General features: G+C 41.7%; 1 pseudogene; it reads right to left on the reverse strand.

Annotated features, from left to right (window-relative positions):
- Positions 1-2,589: 2,589 nt before the first annotated feature.
- On the reverse strand, positions 2,590-18,671 carry LOC136700275 (uncharacterized; annotated as a pseudogene).
- Between the last annotated feature and the right edge of the window lie 2,626 nt (positions 18,672-21,297).

A 21,297-nucleotide genomic window follows, 5' to 3' on the forward strand; every position in this document is an offset into this window, starting at 1 on the left:
GCATGAGATAATTTGGGTTTAATTTCTCCAGGTTTTAAGAGATTTGTCTCTAACATTTTTGCCTTAAGTTATGGTCATATTTCAATATTTATTTCCACAAACAGTATAATGTACAAAGTTTAAATAATTTAATATTAATTTTTAATGTTCCTGATGCTACCAAGGACAAGGCTCAATCCTTGTGCTCTCTTCACACAGAGAAAAGGACAGTATTTGCATTTCCAATAACTTTATCTGTGAGGCTGGTAATGTCTGATATTAACTCTGAGGCCCAGAACATTTAACGAAGTAAAGGAAACTGTTAACCTCAGCCAAACCACTAGGACCAGCACAGATTAAGAATATAAAAGTTAATTTGTCTAGTTAGAAAACTGTGTTTGGTTTACAGTTGAACACGGACCACCTTTACACTTTGTAATGACTCTAAAATCCACACACTGTAATTAATTTTCTAACATAAGATAAGCATAAAATCATTTTTTCTTTTCAGTCACTTACTTATGGAAAACAACTCACCAATTTCCAGAATGTGAAAAAGAGCTTGAGGGAAAAGAAAGACATCTTGTTTGACTCAGTCAGCTGTAATTTGTGACTGTAATTAGCTCTTCTCTGAAGAAAAGAAGAAATGAAATCTATGTCCTAAAAAGGTATTTGCCCAAGGAAAAAAGTAAAATGCAGAAAACACCAAATCTTATTGTGTAAAAATGAGAAAAAGGCTTCCAAACTTGTACAGGGTCTTCCACAAAACAAACCAAGACTAGACTCATTGGAACTGGCCAATGAAAATCTGGCAAAGTGCTATAGGGTGTGGTCCCGGCTACAAATTGATATTTTAAATTCGTTCAAATTAAAAATATTAGTGCAGTCAGTTATTCTCTCAAAATAGGAGCACATACTAAAACATTTTAAATAATGCAAAAAAATATAATTTCTTTTGAGTAGTGGTTACTCAAACTGTTCCCATAGAAACAATCTACAGGTTAATAGTGTGGGTTTAAAAAGAGCGTCTCAGAGAGGCAGAGTCTTGCTTGGCTTTTCCTCCACTGTAGTTTCCTGAAGCTGTTCCTTTCTTTCCACTCTGTGGTCCATCAGTGTCCCTGAGATTACACATTTACTTTTTTATTTTTTATTACCATCCACCGAATATTATAAATATAATTTTATATAAATTCAATGATAACATGTATATATTTAAACATTACTTTAAAATGGATCATTTCAATCTATTCACAAGCTCAGGACAATGTAAATTAGTCTCATCAGCAAACTACACTCACTCACACACACAAAACACAGCCACAGAGACAACACACACACACACACACACACAGCAAAGATTTTAAAGGTGGTTCCTCTGAAAATAAAAATGAAGAAATCTTTTCTGCAGAGAAATGAACAAATCTAGTATCCATCCTTCCATCCATTATCCACCGCTTATCTGAGTCCGGGTCGCGGGGGAAGCAGTCAGAGTAAAGAACCCAGACCTCCCTCTCCCCAGCCACTGATCCCAGCTCCTCCGTGGGTATACCGAGGCCTCCTCCCTGTTAGACATGCCATGAACACCTCACCAGTAAGGCGTCCAGGAGGCATCAGGACCAGGTGCCTGAACCACATCAACTGACTCCTCTCGACGTGGAGGAGCAACGGTTACACTCCAAGTCTCCCCCGGATGTCTGAGCTCCTAACCCTGTCTCTAAGGGAGGGTCCAGACACCCTGCGGAGAAAACTCTTTTCAGCCGCTTGTACCCACGATGTCATTCTTTCGGTCACTACCCAAAGCTTGTGACCATAGGTGAGGGGGACGTAGATTGAACGGTAAATCGAGAGCTTTGCTTTTCTGTTCACCACAACGGACCGTTACAGAGCCCGCATTACTGCTGACGCTGCACCGATCCACCAATCTCCTGCTTCATCTTTCCCTCACTCGTGAACAAAACCCTGAGGTATTTAAACTCCTCCACTTGAGGCAAGATCTCACTTCTAACCTGGAGAGAGCACTCCACTCTTTTCTAACTGAGTACCATGGACTCAGATTTGAAGGTGCTGATTCTCATCCCTACCGCTTCACACTCAGCTGCAAGCTGGTCCAGCAAGAGCTGTAGGTCCCAGCTCGATGAAGCCAACAAGACCACATTATCCACAAAATCAGACATGGGCTCCTGAGACCACCGATCCGGACTTCTTCCCTCACTTGGCTATGCTGAGAAATTCTGTCCATAAAAATTATGAACAGAACCATTGACAACGGGCAGCCCTGATGGAGTCAAACTCCAATTGGAAACCAGTCGGACTTACTGCCAGCCATACGAACCAGACTACTGCTCTGTTTATACAGGCACTGGATGGCTTGTAGCAAAGAGCCCAATACCCCATACACCCAGAGCAACCCCCACAGAATATCCAGAGGGACATGGTGGAATGGCTTCTCCAGATCCACAAAACTGTGATGGGCATAGGGGATCCAATAACTGAACACCACTCTGATTCAGATCAGCGGGGCTGTTCCTACCAATCATGCCCCTCCAGGTCTCACTGTCAACAAATGTATAAAGAAAATAAAGAATAATACTTTGCGAGCTTAAGAGGTGTTTAGCTACTGTTGTTACTGCAGCTGCTGCCACTGCTGAGGTCGGGTTTCTCTCTTTTATGGATCTGCTCGTGTGCTTTAAGGTGGCCTGACTGGCTGAAGCTCTTGCCGCAATGGCAGCAGTTGAAGAGCTCCTCACCCATGTGAACTTGCTGGTGGTGGCGGAAATTCATCTCCTTGGCGAAGGTCTTGCCGCAGTGCGAGCAGCAGAAGGGCCTTTCCCCGGTGTGGCTCAGCTGGTGGGCTTTCGGTTCCGTTGACTGGAAGAAGATCTTGCCTCACTTGGTGTCACCCGTGTGGAGCCTCTGGTGCGAGTGGAGGTGGTGCACCTTGGTGAAGCCTTTGAGGCAGTGGGCACAGGTGTAGGGCTTCTGCCCCATGTGGATGAGCTGGTGTCTCCTCAGGTTGCCTGCCTGGCCGCACTCTTGAAGCTCTTGCCACACTGCAAGCAGGTGTAAGGCCTCTCTCCGGTGTGGATTCACTGGTGAGTTTTCAGGTTACCCAAAGTGCTGAAGTCTTTGCCGCACTGCATGCAGGTGTCTCCCGTGAGATTGCAAGGTATGCGAGAGTGCGATTTTGTGCCGGCCTTGGGGCCCTTACCTGCCTCGGCCAACCGCAGCTCGTACAGGTGTCCTGTCTGGACCTCGGGGTCCATCTTGACCATGCCTTCATTTGGGTGCAGCTTGTTGAGCTCAGTGCGCAGTTCCGCCATGTGCATAGACTCTAGGCCAGGGGTCTCAAACTCAATTTACCCGGGGGCCGCTGGAGGTAGAGTCTGGGTGAGGCTGGGCCCCATCAGGTTTTCCACAAGAAAAGCTCTTACAAAAACATTCCAATGTTATCAAATGTCTTTATTTTTATTTTTTAACACAAAATAAGATGAAAAAATAAATAAATTAACAATTCATAAGAAAAAAAATAAAATCAATCAGTAATAAATAAATAAAATGAAAATAATAATAATGATAATAATAATAATAATACAGCAGATATAGAACACTGAAGAAACCACATATAGTTGCTGACTAGAGAAATGTAATTATTATTATTAAGATTCAAATGTCTGTATTAACAGTTCTTTAACCTTTAACTTTCTGAACATGAATGGAACATTGAACATAAACAGTTATGAACATGGCTTCTTCTGCCTACTTCTTACTGCTAGAGATCTGGCAGCGCTTCCTCTTGCATAGCCGAGCCACATTTGGCTTAAGGGAGGAGGCAGTTGAGACCCTCAGTAGGGCTTGAAGATGCTCGTCAGTAAGTCTGGACCTGTACTTGGACTTATTGAAGTTCAAGGTAGAGAAGAGCTTTTCGCACAAGTATGTGCTCCCTAAAAGACACATGGTCCGCTTGAACATTCGGGAAAGCTCAGGGAAGCTGGGAGGCAATTCTCTCAAAAATTGCCCGAGCTTGTCTGCTTTTCCACTCACCTCCCTGAACTTGGCTCTGAGTTCAGAGTTGCACTGCAGGTCAATGAGCTCCATTTGAAGCACAGGGGGGGCATCTTGCACATCAAAGGAGAAGGGGTCCGCAAAAATTTGAAATGCGGCTCTGTGCGTCTTGAAGTCTGCAAATCTATGATCAAATTCCTCCTGTAGCATCAAAATGGCATCCACATACTTCTCACCACTGAATGGTGTGCCTGCATCCATGAGTGCCTTGCATGCTGGGAAATGGCAAAGGTTTGTTTGAGAAAGCTGGGCTTTCCATAACATAAGTTTCGCAGAGAATGCTCTCACGTTGTCATAGGCAGCACTGACAAGTTGCCCCCGGCCTTGTAACTTCTTGTTCAGTACATTAAGCTCATGTGTAATATCAACAAGAAAAGCTAAGTCCATGAGCCATTTGGGATCACTTAGCACGGGAACAGCAACCCCATCTTTCTCCATGAAGGCTTTCACTTCCGCTCTCAACTCAAAAAATCTCTTCAATATGTTTCCCCTGCTGAGCCAACGTACCTCGGTGAAGTAGAGCACATCCCCATATTCTGACTCCATTTCCTCTAATAAAGCACGGAACCTTCTGTGCTTTAAGCTCCTGGATCTGATTTGGTTGATGCATTTCACAACTACAGACATCACATTGTCAAACCTCAGGCATTTGCTGCAAAGGGCCTGCTGATGGATAATGCAGTGCAGAGCAATGGCCTCCTCCACACTCTCCTCTTCCAGTTTTTTTTTTAACAAGTGCCACCAGTCCATTTTTCCTCCCTGTCATTGATGGCGCTTCATCGGTTGTTATTCCAACAAACCTCTTCCATGGCAAACCGGCATTCTCAATGGCATCACACAGCTGGTGAAATATCTCCTGAGCGGTGGTCTGGCCATGCATTGGAATTACTGTGAGCAACTTCTCTATAACTTCAAAATTGTCATCAACACCACGGACATAGATTGCGAGCTGGGCAGTGTCGGCGATGTCTGTGGACTCATCAAGAGCGACTGAGTATACACTGAAACGTTTTGCTTTCTCACACAGTTGATCATAAACGTCACTTGACAGGTCAGAAATGCGCTCTGCCACGGTGTTTGGCAGAAAGGCTGATGTTGCTAAACTGACCTTTCTTTTCTGGACAGACAATACTTGCAGCCTGTAATATGCACTTTTTGACAAATTCACCTTCTATGAATAATAATAATAATAATAATAATACATTTTATTTAATAGCGCCTTTCTAACACTCAAGGACACTTTACAATTACAACAGCAAAGAAATAAAATAAATACATTTATACATAAAATACAAGTAAAAGAAACAATTAAAATATGACACAGTTAAAAACATGGATCAGTTGAACATTAAAAGCAATCTTGTACAGGTGAGTTTTTATTGAGGATTTGAACTGTAGAAGTGAGTTTATGTTCCTTATGTCAGGTGGCAGCGAATTCCAAAGCGACTGAAAGCTCTACTCCCCATGGTAGTGAGACGAGCGCAGGGGACAGTCAGGTGAATAGAGGAGGAAGATCTGAAAGTGCGAGATGGAGTAGTGACAGTGAGAAGATCAGAGAGATAGGGTGGGCCGAGGTTATGGATGGCTTTGAAAGTGAGTAGAAGGATTTTATAGTCTATACGGAACTTGATTGGGAGCCAGTGGAGTTGAAACAGTACAGGAGTGATGTGGTGGAATGAAGGGGTTTTTGTGATGATACGGGCAGCTGAGTTTTGAACCAATTGAAGCTTATGGAGAGATTTGTGTGGAAGACCAAAAAGCAGAGAATTGCAATAGTCAAGGCGGGAAGTCACGAGGCTGTGCACGAGGATGGCAAAGGTATGTGGTGTAAGGGCAGGACGAAGGCGACTGATATTACGTAGATGAAAGTAGGCGGACTGGGTAATTTTATTGATATGTGATTTAAATGATAAAGAATTGTCGAGGATGACACCCAGGCTTTTTATCTGAGAGGAAGGGAAAACAGATGTGTTATCAATGTCAATTAAGGGACTGTTAGTTTTTGAGAGTATTGATTTAGTGCCAACAAGTAGAACCTCGGTTTTATCACTGTTTAGTTCAAATAGATTTGCAGTGAACCAGGATTTTATTTCTGTCAAACAATCAGTAAGGGTGGAGAGTGGGATGTGGAGAGTGTGTTTACAGGAGAAATAGAGCTGGGTGTCATCTGCATAACAGTGGAAGCTAATGTTGTGTTTTTTCGAAAGATATGGCCAAGGGGAAGGAGATAGATAATGAAAAGAAGGGGCCCCAAAACAGAGCCCTGGGGCACACCTGAAATAACAGGGAAAGATTGAGAAGTAAATGATTTGATATGAACGAACTGAGTGCGGCAAGAGAGATATGATTTAAACCAGTTTAGGGGAGTTTGAGTGATTCCAATGGAGGAAAGTCTGTTTAGGAGGGTGGTGTGGCAGATGGTGTCGAATGCTGCACTTAAGTCAAGGAGGATAAGGATGGAGAGTAGTCCTGAATCGGCCGCCATAAGGAGGTCATTTGTGACTTTTATAAGGGCGGTTTCCGTGCTGTGTAGTGGGCGGAATCCAGATTGGAACTGTTTATAGAGGTTAAGTGATTGTGGAGTTACGAAGCTACTACCTTTTCTAGAATTTTTGATATAAAGGGAAGATTAGAGATGGACCGTAGGTTATTAAAATCAGTGGGGTCTGAGCCGTTTTTTTTCAGAATTGGAGTTATTGCAGTAGCTTTAAAATGAGCAGGAACAGTCCCAGTGGAAAGGGAAGAGTGTGTAATATTGGTGATGATGGGGACTAGTGAGGGCTGACAGGCCTTCACTAGGACTGAAGGGAGAGGGTCTAGTATGCAGGTGGAAGGCTTTAGCTTCTGGATGATATCAGAGATATCTGAGGTAGTGGGAAGCTGAAAGGCAGACCAAGAATGAGCAGAAGGAGAAAAATCAGGGAGCAAACTGGGAGTGGATTGTACATAAAGAAGGTGGTGGATTGTATGGATTTTGTCAGTGAAGAATGACATGAGTGAGTTACAGAAATCAGTAGAGTACAGGTGAGATGGGATAGAGTCCGGGGCTTGGGTAATACTTTTATATAATGAGAAAAGTGACTTGGCATTACCTTCATTAGAGCAGATTATATCAGTATAATGATTTGTTTTTGTATGGATAATACATTCCTTATATTGTAACATATGATTTTTATACATTTCCTTATGAACAGATAGTCCGGTTTTCTTATAGAGCCGCTCTAGCTTCCGTCCTTTGGCCTTCATAAGCCGAAGTTCGGGTGTAAACCAAGGGGCTGAATTTGTGAAGGTTACTGACTTAGTTTTTAGTGGGGCTAGTGAGTCAAGTACAGAATGAAGACCAGTGTAATAGCGAGCAATAAGGTCGTCGAGGGTGGTTAGGTGATGAGTGTCAAAGATGGAGTTAATACTAGAGGAGAGCAAATCCAAATTAATGTTCTTAATATTTCGGAAAGAAATGAAGCGGGGAAGTTTGGTGACATTTAGTAAAAGACTGACATTGAATGAGAGGAGGAAATGATCAGTTATTGGGAGATCATCAGCTGTAAGTTCCAGAGGAGAGACACCTGAGCAGCAAATTAAGTCCAGAATATGACCCTTGGGGTGAGTGGGAGCATTGGTGTACTGCCGAAACCCAAAACCCTCAAGACAGCACATAAAATCTTTGGTGAGAGGGTTGTTTATGTTGTCCATATGAATATTAAAATCACCCAGCACGATGTTATTAGGTGACAGGGTTGACAGGTGTGTGAGTAGAGTGGCAAAGTCATAGAATGGCTTTCCTGCTTTAGCAATCATCTCACTAACCACGTAGCTAGCTTCGACTGCTGCATTATTCTCTTTGGTTGCTTTCTTAAAGAAATCTTGTTGCCTCAGTAGACATGTTTTAAGATTAGCAACCCGGTTGTCTCTCTCATCTTCCTGGTATTTTGCATACTCCTCAGCATTTCTAGCTGTGTAATGACGTTTCAAATTGTACTCTTTGTGCACTGCAACTTTCTCTGTGCAAATAAAACACGTCGGGATGCCCCTGTGCTCAACAAAGAAATATTGCACTTCCCACTTTTCCTGAAATTGTCTGTGCTCATCACAAATCTTTCTCTTCACTGCAGGCTTTGAAAAAGACATGTTTGGGGCTGTATAATATATATAATTCCACTTGGTGTCGCTGTGGCGTTGAAGTTTCAGTTTCAGTGTTTAGCCGATGAGTCTTTTCTGCTTCTTTTTCTGTCCCATTGAGCAGCAACTTCCGGGTTCAGACTGGACACCGAAGTGCGTGAAGCGAAAAGCGGGATGCATATATTCCAGAAAATGTTCGGGACTCAGACACAGTCGCAATCTTCAAATGTAGGCTAAAAACTCATTTGTTTAGTTTATCATTTGGTAGCTAATGCACCCCCATAGATAAAGGCGGCAGATCCGGGGGGTGCATGGACACGGGGAATTATAGTAAACTGAGACGCTGGTGCTGTCGTCCCGCCGCTTCTCGCGATCACTCAGGTTTGTTGACGGTGGAGCGGAGGGATGCCAGTGTTTCAGGATGCTCCCGTGTCTGTGTGTCCTTCTGGTTCTCTCCTTTTAGTTAAAGCTGTCATAGTCAGATCTGCCGGAGTCATTAGCCACACTCTGGAAATTTTCATATTTTCTACTTTACAAACACAAAACAGTTCAAAACTAATTCCATCCCTTTACATCTTTCCGAGTAAACGACTGCCCACCTGTCTGTCTGGACACTGATGGATGACTGTCGAGATCCTCCTCCACGCTACAGATCAGCTGCCCACGCTCCAGCAACCACCAAGTGCCTTGAAGCTGCCCCTACACTGAAGTTCTCACGGACTACTAACTATTATCACCAGTAGATTGACCAGAGGACGATGGGTCACCCCTTGTGAGCCTTGGTTCCTCCCAAGGTTTCTTCCTCAGCTGGAGATTTTTCTTGCCACTGTCGCCCCTGGCTTGCTCACTTGAGGGCTTTACAATTTGTTTTTACATTTCATTTCAAATCTTGTCTTACTGGAATTCTGTGAAGCCGCTTTGTGACAACATCAGTTGTGAAAAGCGCTATATAAATAAATTTGATTTGATTTGATTTGATATATTCGCAATAAACCCGGCCGATGTCCCGCCCCCGAGAGCAATATACCCAGGGTGCGATTTGTGAAAAAAAACAGAGGGGGGGATAATTTTGAGAAACATTTTATTTAGAAAAATGACCACACAATAGTGTGAAAACATGAAAACGGTGAATTCTTGTGTAGATAAACCTCACACTCCTACTCTTACCTATTTTGAACGTGAACTTAAATATATATATTTTTTTTAATTGTTAAATTTGTGAAAAACACCACAGTTTAAGTTAGAACGTGAACTTAAAAAATAAAAAATATAGTTTTTAAATATAATACAATTTTAATTCATGATATAGAGCCTATTTTGAGGAACTCGGAACACCAAGACGGTGCTTCTCTATTCCGGCGGATCGGAGGGAGAGAGAAGCCCTGGGTCGGGAAGGAGCCGCCGCCCGTCTCTCTCTCTCCTCACTTCACGTTGTTTACATCAATAGAGGGAAAATTGAATTCAGGCCGAAAGAGAGAGCGCTTTGGTAGAGAGACATAGAGTAACAACAAAGAGAGAGGGCCGGCCTCGATAAAGCTGTTATTAATCAGAGAAATAAAAAGTTTCCTGGTTGTTTCACAGCGGTTACATTCAGCAGGTACAGACACGCCCACAGCAACACACCTCAGCGGTTTCCCTGTTCCTGTCTGAATACGCGCACACAGCGCTGTCCATGGTGCTGAGACGCTGACCCGGCTATACAAGCGCTGAGGCACATATCATAGGAGGATAAAAATAATTCAGCAGAGGGTGGGACGTGTAAACCAGAGGGTGGGAAAGTCCCCACCATCCCCACCGGCAAATCGCACCCTGAATATATCCCACCGTGATTGGTAGGTTCGTTCACAACACTGAAAAGTGCCAATCATATCAAACTCACGGGCCGTGCTAACATTGAACTTTCATATTAAGGCGGGGCCACAAACTATCGTCCTGAGGGCCGCAGTTGGCCCGCGGGCCACGAGCTTGAGACCCCTGCTCTAGGCCATTCATCTCTGACTTGAGGTGGCTGGACATGAGGTTGTGTTCATACTCTGGTTTGAGGGATGCCAGCTCCCTGGTGTAGTAACACTGAAGGTCTGCGTGCTGCTCTGATTTGATGTACGCCAGGCTGTCGGGCACATGGGTGATGTAGTCGAAGACGAGGCTGGGTTCGCCGCTGATCTCCATCTTGATCTGCTCAGAGCCCAGCTCAGCCGTGCTCAGTGGCTGGATCTCTGAGAGGTCCACCATGTGGATGGAATCCAGGTCCAGCTCAGCCTTGACGCAGGGCAGCATGGCCATGGGCTCTGCAATGTCTGAGGTGAGTGTGCTGTGAAAGGTTTTAGAAGGTTTTGTTTCTCTCAGCACCTCATTCTTCCTGTCGTTGTGATCTGACCTTCTGTTAATCTTAGTGCCAGGCTGCCACTGTAAATAAGAAGCTGTTCTTAATGACTCTCTAGGTTAAATAAACAAAACATTCATAGTCTATTAGACATTGCCACAGTTTTCTTCAGCTGCTCAGCTGGGGCTCTCTGATTCACACAGTGGAGCTGGACGAGGTATTGGTGAATGAAATAAAGTAGAAAGAGGAAAAAAAAGAGAAAAACTCACACAGTTTAGAATAAATGAAAAAAAAATGTATTTACAAAGAAAATATGGATATCAAACAAAATCAAACAAACAAATCTTACAACAACACACAAAACTTAAAGCCATATCTCCAGGGGTAAGCCACGGCCAAAATAACAAACATAACCCAACACTAACTCCAACACCAACACTAACTTTGCTATTCAAACCAATAAACAAATAAATGACAATAAAATAACCCTGACTCCCTATCTAACAATAAACCAGGAGAAAATAGATAAACACAAAAGGCGCTTACCCCCTTCCGGCACAGGTGACCACAAAAATAATAAACAGAACACAATTAACCCACACAAGGAAACACACAGTCTCCAAATATACACTGTTCTCACACAGAGACGAAGCAATCACCAAGTTCACAACACATGGCAATTCACAATTGGAAAAAGGGGCGTCTCTATCTTCAGCTTCCTGCTTCTTTTATAGGCAGAAACAGGAAACACCTCAGTAGCAGCAATACCAGAAATCTCCACAGCTCCACCTAAAGACAGGGAGGGATAGCAAGACAACAAGAAAAGGAAAAGAATAGACACAGGCATACAACCCGTAACACCCCCCCACCAAAAAAAATTCTTTAGGGGTATAGAGAGCGTGACAGGGCAACAGCGACAACATTATCTGACCCCTTTTTATGTTCAACAATGATATGAAATGGTTGAATAGACAATGCCCACCGCATTAAACGATGATTTTTATTACACATTTTGGAGAGGAAAACAAGAGGGTTATGATCCGTATAGACTCTAGTAGGAGAGGAGTGTGAATTGAGATAAACCTCAAAATGTTGTAGAGCTAGAAGCAATGCCAGCGTTTCTTTCTCTATGGTGCTGTAGCGTAACTGGTACCTAGTGAACTTTTTAGAAAAAAAACAAAGTATGTGGCACTCCTCGGATGTCATCCTGAATCAGCACAGCACCTGCACCATTATCACATGCATCCACTTCCAACTTAAATGGTCGTGAAAAATCAGGGGCACTCAGAACTGGAGCACTACACAAGAGAGCCTTTACATTGTCAAAAGCCCTCTGACAATCACTAGTCCATATGTAATTCACATGACCTTTGAGCAGATCTGTTAAAGAGAGTACCACGACAGAAAAATTTTTACAAAAAGAGCGGTAGTACCCAGCCATTCCTAGAAATCTCCGTAGTTCACGTCTAGTACGTGGAGCAGGAAAATTCAGAACAGCCTGCACTTTATCCTTTGGAGTACGAACTTTCCCCTGACCTATCTGTCTGCCTAGGTACAAAATAGTAGCCTTACCAAACTCACATTTAGCAAGATTCAAGGTCAGGCAGGCTTTATCTAAATGATCAAAAACCAGGCGTAATGTGTTAACATGTTCAGCCCATGTAGATGAATATACCACCACATCATCTAAATATGCCACACAATTGGGCACAGACTGAAGTACACAGTTCATTAGCCGTTGAAAAGTAGCAGGTGCATTATGCATTCCAAAAGCCATAACTGAATATTGCATAAAGGAATCGGGGGTTACGAAGGCAGAAACATCAGAGGCACGATCTGTTAAAGGGACTTGCCAATATCCTTTTATTAAATCTAGTTTTGTTACAAACATGTTAACATGACATACTCTATGTTTCCTTTTACGGTCAGGAGTAGACACAACATAACTGACCTCATTCAGTTTCTTGATAACCTCATATGGACCAGAGAACTTTGCCTGTAATGCAGAACCAGAAACCGGCAACAACACTAAAACCTGGTTATGAGGCTGAAATTCCCTCAATACTGCCCGCTTATCATAACATACTTTCATGGAAGACTGTGCAGATAAAAGATTTGTCTGTGCCATTTCACAGGCCTTGTGGAGTTTCTCACGAAATTTACTGACATACTCTAACAAAGTACCACGACTGGAACATCTTTCAGCCAACAGTTGGTCTTTTAACAACTTTAAGGGTCCCCGCAGTGTATGCGCAAACACCAGTTGAGCCAGACTAAAACCAGTTGACTCTTGTACGACCTCACGAATAGCAAACATTAGGAGAGGCAAACCCTCATCCCAGTCTTTCCCAGTTTCCAAACAGAAAATACGCAACTGAGATTTGAGAGTTTGGTGAAACCGCTCAAGAGCACCCTGAGACTGAGGATGAAAGGCTGAGGAAGTTTGATGCTCCTTTTTCATTTTTTAAATGCATCTCGTGCCAGCAGAAAAGGTGGAGGTCTAGCTGCTTTGTTCCATGGTTCTTTTCAGTGCAAGCAGTTATCATTTGGAGACTTCACAACATTTGAGAATCTCTGTGTAGTTTTGAAAGGGACACCACAGATATTACTAGTAACTGTCTACAGGCCTCCGAAGTACAGCACTAATTTTATTGATGAATTTACAGAGATGCTGTCCTTTATTTCTACAGACTTTGACCATTTTGTTATTGCTGGTGACTTTAACATACATATCGACAATCCCAAGGACTGTTTTGCCAAGGAACTACTTGCCATATTGGACTCTTTTGGTCTTTCACAGCATGTTACAGGGAGTACTCATTGTCATGGTCACACGCTGGATATTGTTATCTCAAAGAGTCTCAACATATCAGTGACTGTGAAGGACGTCGCACTGTCAGATCACTACTGTGTGTTCTTTGATATGTGGGCCTCACCAGTCATCAGAGATAGAAGAGTTTGTGTCAAGAAAAGGATTATAAAGGACTGCACAGCTACACTTTTCATGAGTAAATTGTGCACTACACCATGTGAACGATCCAACTCTGTTGATGATTTGCTGAATAGTTTTAATACAAAAATTGTCAGTGTAATGGATGAGATTGCGCCAGTTAAAATGAAGGCCTTGTCTTGCAAACAGAAAGCACCATGGAGAAATGCTTCTGTTGTTCAAATCCAAAAGAGGGAGTGTCGCAAGGCAGAACGCAGATGGCGTAAAACAAGTCTTCATATTCACAAAGAAATCTACAAAGATAGGCTACGTCAATACAACGCGACAATATGCAAAACACGACAATCCTATTTCTCTAGTATCATCAACAATAACACTAACAACAGCAAAATCCTCTTCACCGTGGTCGACAGACTTACTAACTCACCCACACCAATGGCCCCTGAATTAGTATCAACTGAGAGATGTAATGAGTTTGCATTCTTTTTTAACACTAAAATCCAGAATATCAGACAAGCGATTAGTACATCTATATCCAACAATGAGTCTGTACCCTCTCCATCACCTCATAAAAACTCCTTAGTTAAAATGTCAGAGTTCAGTACTGTTGATAGTAATATTTTAACTGACACAGTTAATCATCTCAAATCATCCACTTGCAGTCTTGACACACTACCAACCAATTTTTTAAAGAGTGTGTTTCACACTATAGCACCAGACATACTCCACATTGTAAACACCTCACTCATGTCGGGGGTTTTTCCGAGCTCACTAAAAACTGCAGTTGTAAAGCCTCTTCTAAAAAAGAAAAATTTAGAATCTTCTCTGATAAGTAACTACAGGCCAATTTCTAATCTACCGTTCATGGGCAAAATCATTGAGAAAATAGTTTTCAGGCAAATCACTGGTTTCTTGTCCATAAACAGTAGCCTAGACAAATTCCAGTCCGGGTTCCGGTCTAATCACAGCACTGAGACTGCTCTAATCAAGGTAATTAATGACATCCGCTTAAATACAGAGGCTGGAAAGGTATCTCTTCTATTACTTCTTGACCTTAGTGCTGCCTTTGATACCATTGACCATAAGATTCTTATAGATAGACTCGCAAACTGGGTTGGACTCTCAGGAACAGTCCTGAAGTGGTTCATTTCTTACCTGGAAGGCAGGAACTACTTTGTAGAAATAGAAAATAATATTTCAGAGAACATGCCAGTAACCTGTGGTGTCCCCCAGGGCTCTATTCTTGGTCCACTTTTATTTAATTTATATATGCTTCCTCTTGGCCAGATTCTACAGAACTATGGGCTGTCCTATCACAGCTATGCAGATGATACTCAGATTTACATGGCCCTGTCCCCAAACGACTCTGGCCCAGTTGACTTATTAAGCAAGTGCCTTGAACACATCACAAACTGGATGGGACACAATTTTCTGCAGCTGAATAAAGATAAAACTGAGATTATACTATTTGGGAATAGCACTGAGAGACAAAGATTGGCTACGTATCTGGACTCGAGAGCCCTCAAATCTAAAGAACTGGCTCGCAACCTTGGTGTATCAATGGACTCAGATCTCAGTTTTAGTAGTCATATTAAAGCGGTTACTAGATCAGCATTTTACCATCTTAAGAACATCAGTAAGATTAGAGATTTTCTGACTAAACCAGACCTAGAGAAACTTATCCATGCTTTTATTTCTAGCAGGATTGATTACTGTAATGGTCTCTTAGCTGGACTTCCAAAAAAGACCATTAAACAGCTTCAGCTGATTCAAAATGCAGCTGCCAGAGTTCTCACTCGGAGCAAAAGAAGAGATCATATCACCCCCATCCTCAAATCCTTACACTGGATACCAGTCTGTTATAGAATAGACTTTAAGGTGTTATTACTGGTTTATAAATGTCTCAATGGGGTAGGACCAGCGTATTTATCAGATCTGCTACAGAGATATGAGCCGAGCAGAGATCTCAGATCTTTAGGAACTAGTCAGTTAGTCCTGCCTCGGGTCAAAACTAAACATGGAGAGGCAGCATTTAGCTACTATGCCACTTTTAAATGGAACCAGCTGTCTGAGAATATTAGAAGTGCCCCAACGTTAGACACATTTAAATCAAGACTTAAAACTCTCTTGTTTGAGCAGGCTTACAGCTCAGTTTAAAATATTCTGCACTTTTCTGTAACGGCATTTTATTTCTTTTATTTCTTTTCATTTATTGTCATTTTAAATTGTTTTAATCATTTTAATCATTTTACTCTTTTTATGTAATTGTCTTATTGGAATTTATGATTTTACTCTGGCTTTTAATGTAATTTCTTTTTCTGTAAAGCACTTTGAATTGCTTCTGTATGAAAGGTGCTCTATAAATAAACTTGCCTTGCCTTGCCTTGCCTTGCCTTGCCTCCACCTGCAGTTGCTGAAGCACTTGCACAAAAAGCTTAGCAGTAAAGTTTGTTCCCTGGTCTGTTTGAATGGTTTTAGGCAGACCAAAAATAGAGCAAAAACGTACAAGGGCTCTAGATATAGACTTAGCAGTTATATTACGCAGTGGGAAAGCATCTGGAAAACGAGTAGACAAACACATGATAGTCAGTAAATACTGGTTACCACTTTTTGTCTTAGGAAGAGGATCAACACAGTCCAACAATAAATGTTCAAACGGCTCCCCCATGGCAGGTACGGGACACAGAGGTGCCGGGGGAATGCTTTGATTAGGTTTTCCAGCAACTTGACAAATGTGGCAAGAACTACAAAATTTCACTATATCAGCCCTAAGTCCTGGCCAAAAGAAATGCTGCAGAACATGCTTACAGGTTTTATTAATACCAAAATGTCCTGCCATTATATGATTATGGGCAAGGTTTAACACATGGGACCTAAACTGTTCAGGTACTACCACTTGGAACACAGTATTCCAATCAGTAATCTCTGAAGGCGGTGACCATTTTCTCATTAAAACTGTGTCTTGTAGAAAGTAAGCAACAGAAGATACCCATATTTGATCAGGGGCTACAACTGCAGACCTGCATTTAGCCAAAGAGGGATCTAGTTCTTGGGCAGATACCAACTCAGCTCGATTAACAGGAAGAGACAACACACAATCAGCTAAAGCCAAGTCCCTTTTACACACAGAGTTGTTTGCCGGTAAAGGAACAGAGGAATCTCCCTTTATTTCCTGACAACTTGTAAATAAGTTGCTAAGATCAAGTACATCCTGGTTAGAGCATTGGGATCGAGTTGTGACACACACAGGAAAAACCTAAGGAAATTCTTCTTGTAATTCATCCAACTCATTTAATAGCCAAGTTCAAGTTCATCTCACTAAGTGGACCAACTCCAGATGGAGAAGTAACCGAATCTATGCCAGATGGTATACCTGGTGACTGTCCAGTAGCCTCCGCCACTGTCGAGACATCTGGTTCACCTGAGGCAACACCAACACCGTCCACACTAGACAACATGGCTGGATCTGTACTTGCAGCACTCCTTGTATCAGGGGACACAGGCACACGTCTGTCTTCACAAAGCCGAGAAATCAACACATCCCGTATTTCACCTACTCTAGCTGAGCGAGGTATTGAAATGTCATAAAACTCAGCAATCAACAATAAATCAGCCTTTGGACAATCCCACAAATCCTCTACTGATGGAGACAAAACAAACTTCTCCAGGTCAAACTCCATACTGTACCCAATGGAAACACACAACACCTGCCCCCACACAAAAAAACCCGGATGAGCCCCCACTTGTTACTTTTCGGTCTAGGAGATGGGTATTGGTGAATGAAATAAAGTAGAAAGAGGAAAAAAAAGAGAGAAACTCACATAGTTTAGAATAAATGAAAAAAAATGTATTTACAAAGAAAATATGGATATCAAACAAAATCAAACAAACAAATCTTACAACAACACACAAAACTTAAAGCCATATCTTCAGGGGTAAGCCACGGCCAAAATAACAAACATAACCCAACACTAACTCCAACCCCAACACTAACTTTGCTATTCAAACCAATAAACAAATAAATGACAATAAAATAACCCTGACTCCCTATCTAACAATAAACCAGGAGAAAATAGATAAACACAAAAGGCGCTTACCCCCTTCCGGCACAGGTGACCACAAAAATAATAAACAGAACACAATTAACCCACACAAGGAAACACACAGTCTCCAGAAATACACTGTCCTCACACAGAGACAAAGCAATCACCAAGTTCACAACACATGGCAATTCACAATTGGAAAAAGGGGCGTCTCGATCTTCAGCTTCCTGCTTCTTTTATAGGCAGAAACAGGAAACACCTCAGTAGCAGCAATACCAAAAATCTCCACAGCTCCACCTAAAGACAGGGAGGGATAGCAAGACAACAAGAAAAGGAAAAGAATAGACACAGGCATACAACCCGTAACACCCTGAAAATACATTTTCTAAACTCTTACCACAGCAACACACCTACGTCACATGGACCAGACGCCCGAACCACCTCAACTGGCTCCCCTCGACGTGGAGGAGCAGTGGCTCCACTCTGAGTTTCTCCCAGATGTCTGAGCTCCTAACCCTGTCTCTAAGGGAGAGTCCAAATGGCCTGCTGAGAAAACTCCATGTCATTCCTTCTGTCACTACCCAAAGCTCGTGACCATAGGTGAGGTTTGGGACGTAGAGTGAACGTTGCTTTTCTGCTCAGCTCTCTCTCACCACAATGGACCGGTACAGAGCCTGCATTAATGCTGACGCTGCACCAATCCGCCTGTCAATCTCCCGCTCCATCTTTCCCTCACTCGTGAACAAGACCCAGGGGTGTTTAAACTCCTCCACTTGAGGCAGGTTCTCACTTCCAACCTGGAGAGAGCACTCTCATTCTCATCCGTACCACTTCACACTCGGCTGCAGACTGGTCCAGCAAGAGCTGTATGTCCCGGCTCGATGAAGCCAACAAGACCACATCATCCGCAAAAAGCAGACAGGGGATTCTGAGACCTTCAATCCAGACACCTTCCGCCACTCTGACTTTCCGGTGAAGAGAGGTGCTGAGCTGATCACCACCTAGAGATCGGTTTCAGAGCCCATACTCTGTGTCGAGGTAAGCCCGACTATATCAAGCTGATACCTCTGAAGGTAACAAACCAGATCAAGCTCCTTTCCCACCAGAGAGGTTACATTCCATGTTCTAAGAGCCAGTTTCAGTAACCGAGGATCAGAACGCCAGGGTCCCCGCCCTCAGCTTCCACCCGCTCCATGTTGCACCAGACCCAGATTACTACCTAAAGGTATTATTAATTATAATTAGAGATTTCTTGACAAAACAAAAACCTCCAAATATTAATCCACTGCAATGGCCTTCAGATACTTGTTTTGGACCTTGTGTCTTTCATATAGCAATGTCTCTGGATTCTCTGAATCTTCTAATGATATTATGGGGCTGTAGATGATGAAATCCCCAGGTTCTTTAATATTTAAGGTTGAGAAAGATTATTCTTGAATTATTTCACTGTTTATCCACACAGTTTTTGACAGAGCAGTGAACCCCTCCCCATCTTTACTTCTGACAGACTCTGCCTCTCATAGACACTCTCCTTAAACCCAAATATGTCATTGTCCTGTCACTACTTAACCACATTTATATTTTTGTAGGATTTACCAGTGTTTTGTTTTCAGTCCCAACCTTTTCAAAATTCAAAATTGGTGAATGAAAAAACAAAAACAAAAACAAAAACAGAAAAAAACACAGTTTCTTAGTTTCAACATGTGAAATATTGACTTTATCATCATTTCCATTAAAGTTAGGTTTTAAATGATTTGCTCATCATTGTGTTCTGTTTTTATTTACATTTGGCACAGAACTGGCTACAGCGTGTTATCACAGGTCTAAACATCAGTTAAAGGTTTCAGAACGTCTCATTTCTCTGAGCACCTCATTCATCCTCCCACTGAGCTCTGACCTTCTTTAAATCTTAGACTCGTAAAGACATGAGCTGGGACTATAACTGCATAATAAGCCCTTTATCAGCAACAGACAGAGAAAGACATTCATCCACACGCAGTCATGTGAAGAACATTTGTAATGAATCAGGAGGCATTTTAAAAATTATTGTGAAGAAACTCAGATAAAATAAAAGTATGTTGCACAATAAAGACTGGATATGAATCGGTTAAAGAGTTCTTTTGACCATGTGATGTACAAACTCTGGTTACATGATGGTAAGTGCCAGGAAAGTCTATTTCAATTATACTGAAATGTCCAACAAGTTGTACATATTTACTTGGAAAGGAATATGGCAAAGTACCAGACATCTGGCATAAGACCCTACAAACAGACGCACACACTTTCACAGTGATATGGTGCATGTAAAAAACAGGAAGTCAATAAAAAACAAAATACCAAAGTGGTGAATTGGCACATTGGCACATTTACCTGAACTGAACCTCCGCATGCCCACGGACCGCATCACGGTTCTCACCTCAGGTCAAAACTAAACATGGAGAGGCAGCGTTTCTAAAGTGTCTGAAGCCCTGACTTTAGACAATTAAATCAAGGCTTAAAACATTCCTGTTTGAGTAGCTACAGCTCAGTTTAAAACACTCTGCACTTTTATTCTGTAACGGCACTTCAGTTATTTTCTTTTATTACATCATTTTTAATTGTTTTAATCATTTACTCATTTTAATCTTTTTATGTAATTGTTTTGTTGGACTTCTATGATTTTTATTCTGGCTTTTAATTTAACAGTTTTTTTTTCTGTAAAGCATTTTGAATTACTTTTGTATGAAAGGTGCTCTATAAATAAACTTGCCTTGCCTTGCCTTCTACAGAAAAAGAGGTGAATATTTGTGGGAATCACTGTGTAAAATAAAATAACACAATGTAAGTCCAGGAAATGAAAGGAGGCGTATGAAATCAACAATCAATTAAATAATCTACAATTATAATAAAATAACTTACAATTATGTTCCCGAACTAAAGGGAAGTGAACATATACCCTTTAGAGTACCAATTACAGTGACAGCAAAAGTTAGCACCATGTTGAGTTTACTGACAGTGCAGCAGCAGAACAGTCTAAAAGTGATACACAATAAAACAAGCACTTTACGTGCACTTTTGCAATATTCAGAAATGTTTCGTACACAACAAGAACATTCTTCAGATTTTGAAACTTGGGTGTATCTCATGTAGCTAGACAGGCAGGTATAAATAAACAGACAGATAAAGAAAAGAGACTCACAGACCTACTTATGAAGAACTTAGAGCCATGAGGGGACTTCCAATGATGTGTCTATGGCTGTTAGCTCAGGGTTCTGGAAGAGCGTGACATGCATGAGATAATTTGGGTTTTATTTCTCCAGGTTTTAAGAAATTTGTCTCTGACATTTTTGCCTTAAATTATGGTCATATTTCAATATTTATTTCCACAAACAGTATAATGTACAAAGTTTAAATAATTTAATATTAATTTTTAATGTTCCTGATGCTACCAAGGACAAGGCTCAATCCTTGTGCTCTCTTCACACAGAGAAAAGGACAGTATTTGCATTTCCAATAACTTTATCTGTGAGGCTGGTAATGTCTGATATTAACTCTGAGGCCCAGAACATTTAACAAAGTAAAGGAAACTGTTAACCTCAGCCAAACCACTAGGACCAGCACAGATTAAGAATATAAAAGTTCATTTGTCTAGTTAGAAAACTGTGTTTGGTTTACAGTTGAACACAAACCACCTTTACACTTTGTAATGACTCTAAAATTCACACACTGTAATTAATTTTCTAACATAAGATAAGCATAAAATCATTTTTTCTTTTCAGTCACTTTTCAGTCACAACCCCCTGGCTTGCTCACTTGAGGTTTTTACATTTTGTTTTTTACAT

Source organism: Hoplias malabaricus, chromosome 6 (assembly GCF_029633855.1).
Source record: "Hoplias malabaricus isolate fHopMal1 chromosome 6, fHopMal1.hap1, whole genome shotgun sequence".
NCBI classification, from domain to species: Eukaryota; Metazoa; Chordata; class Actinopteri; order Characiformes; family Erythrinidae; genus Hoplias; species Hoplias malabaricus.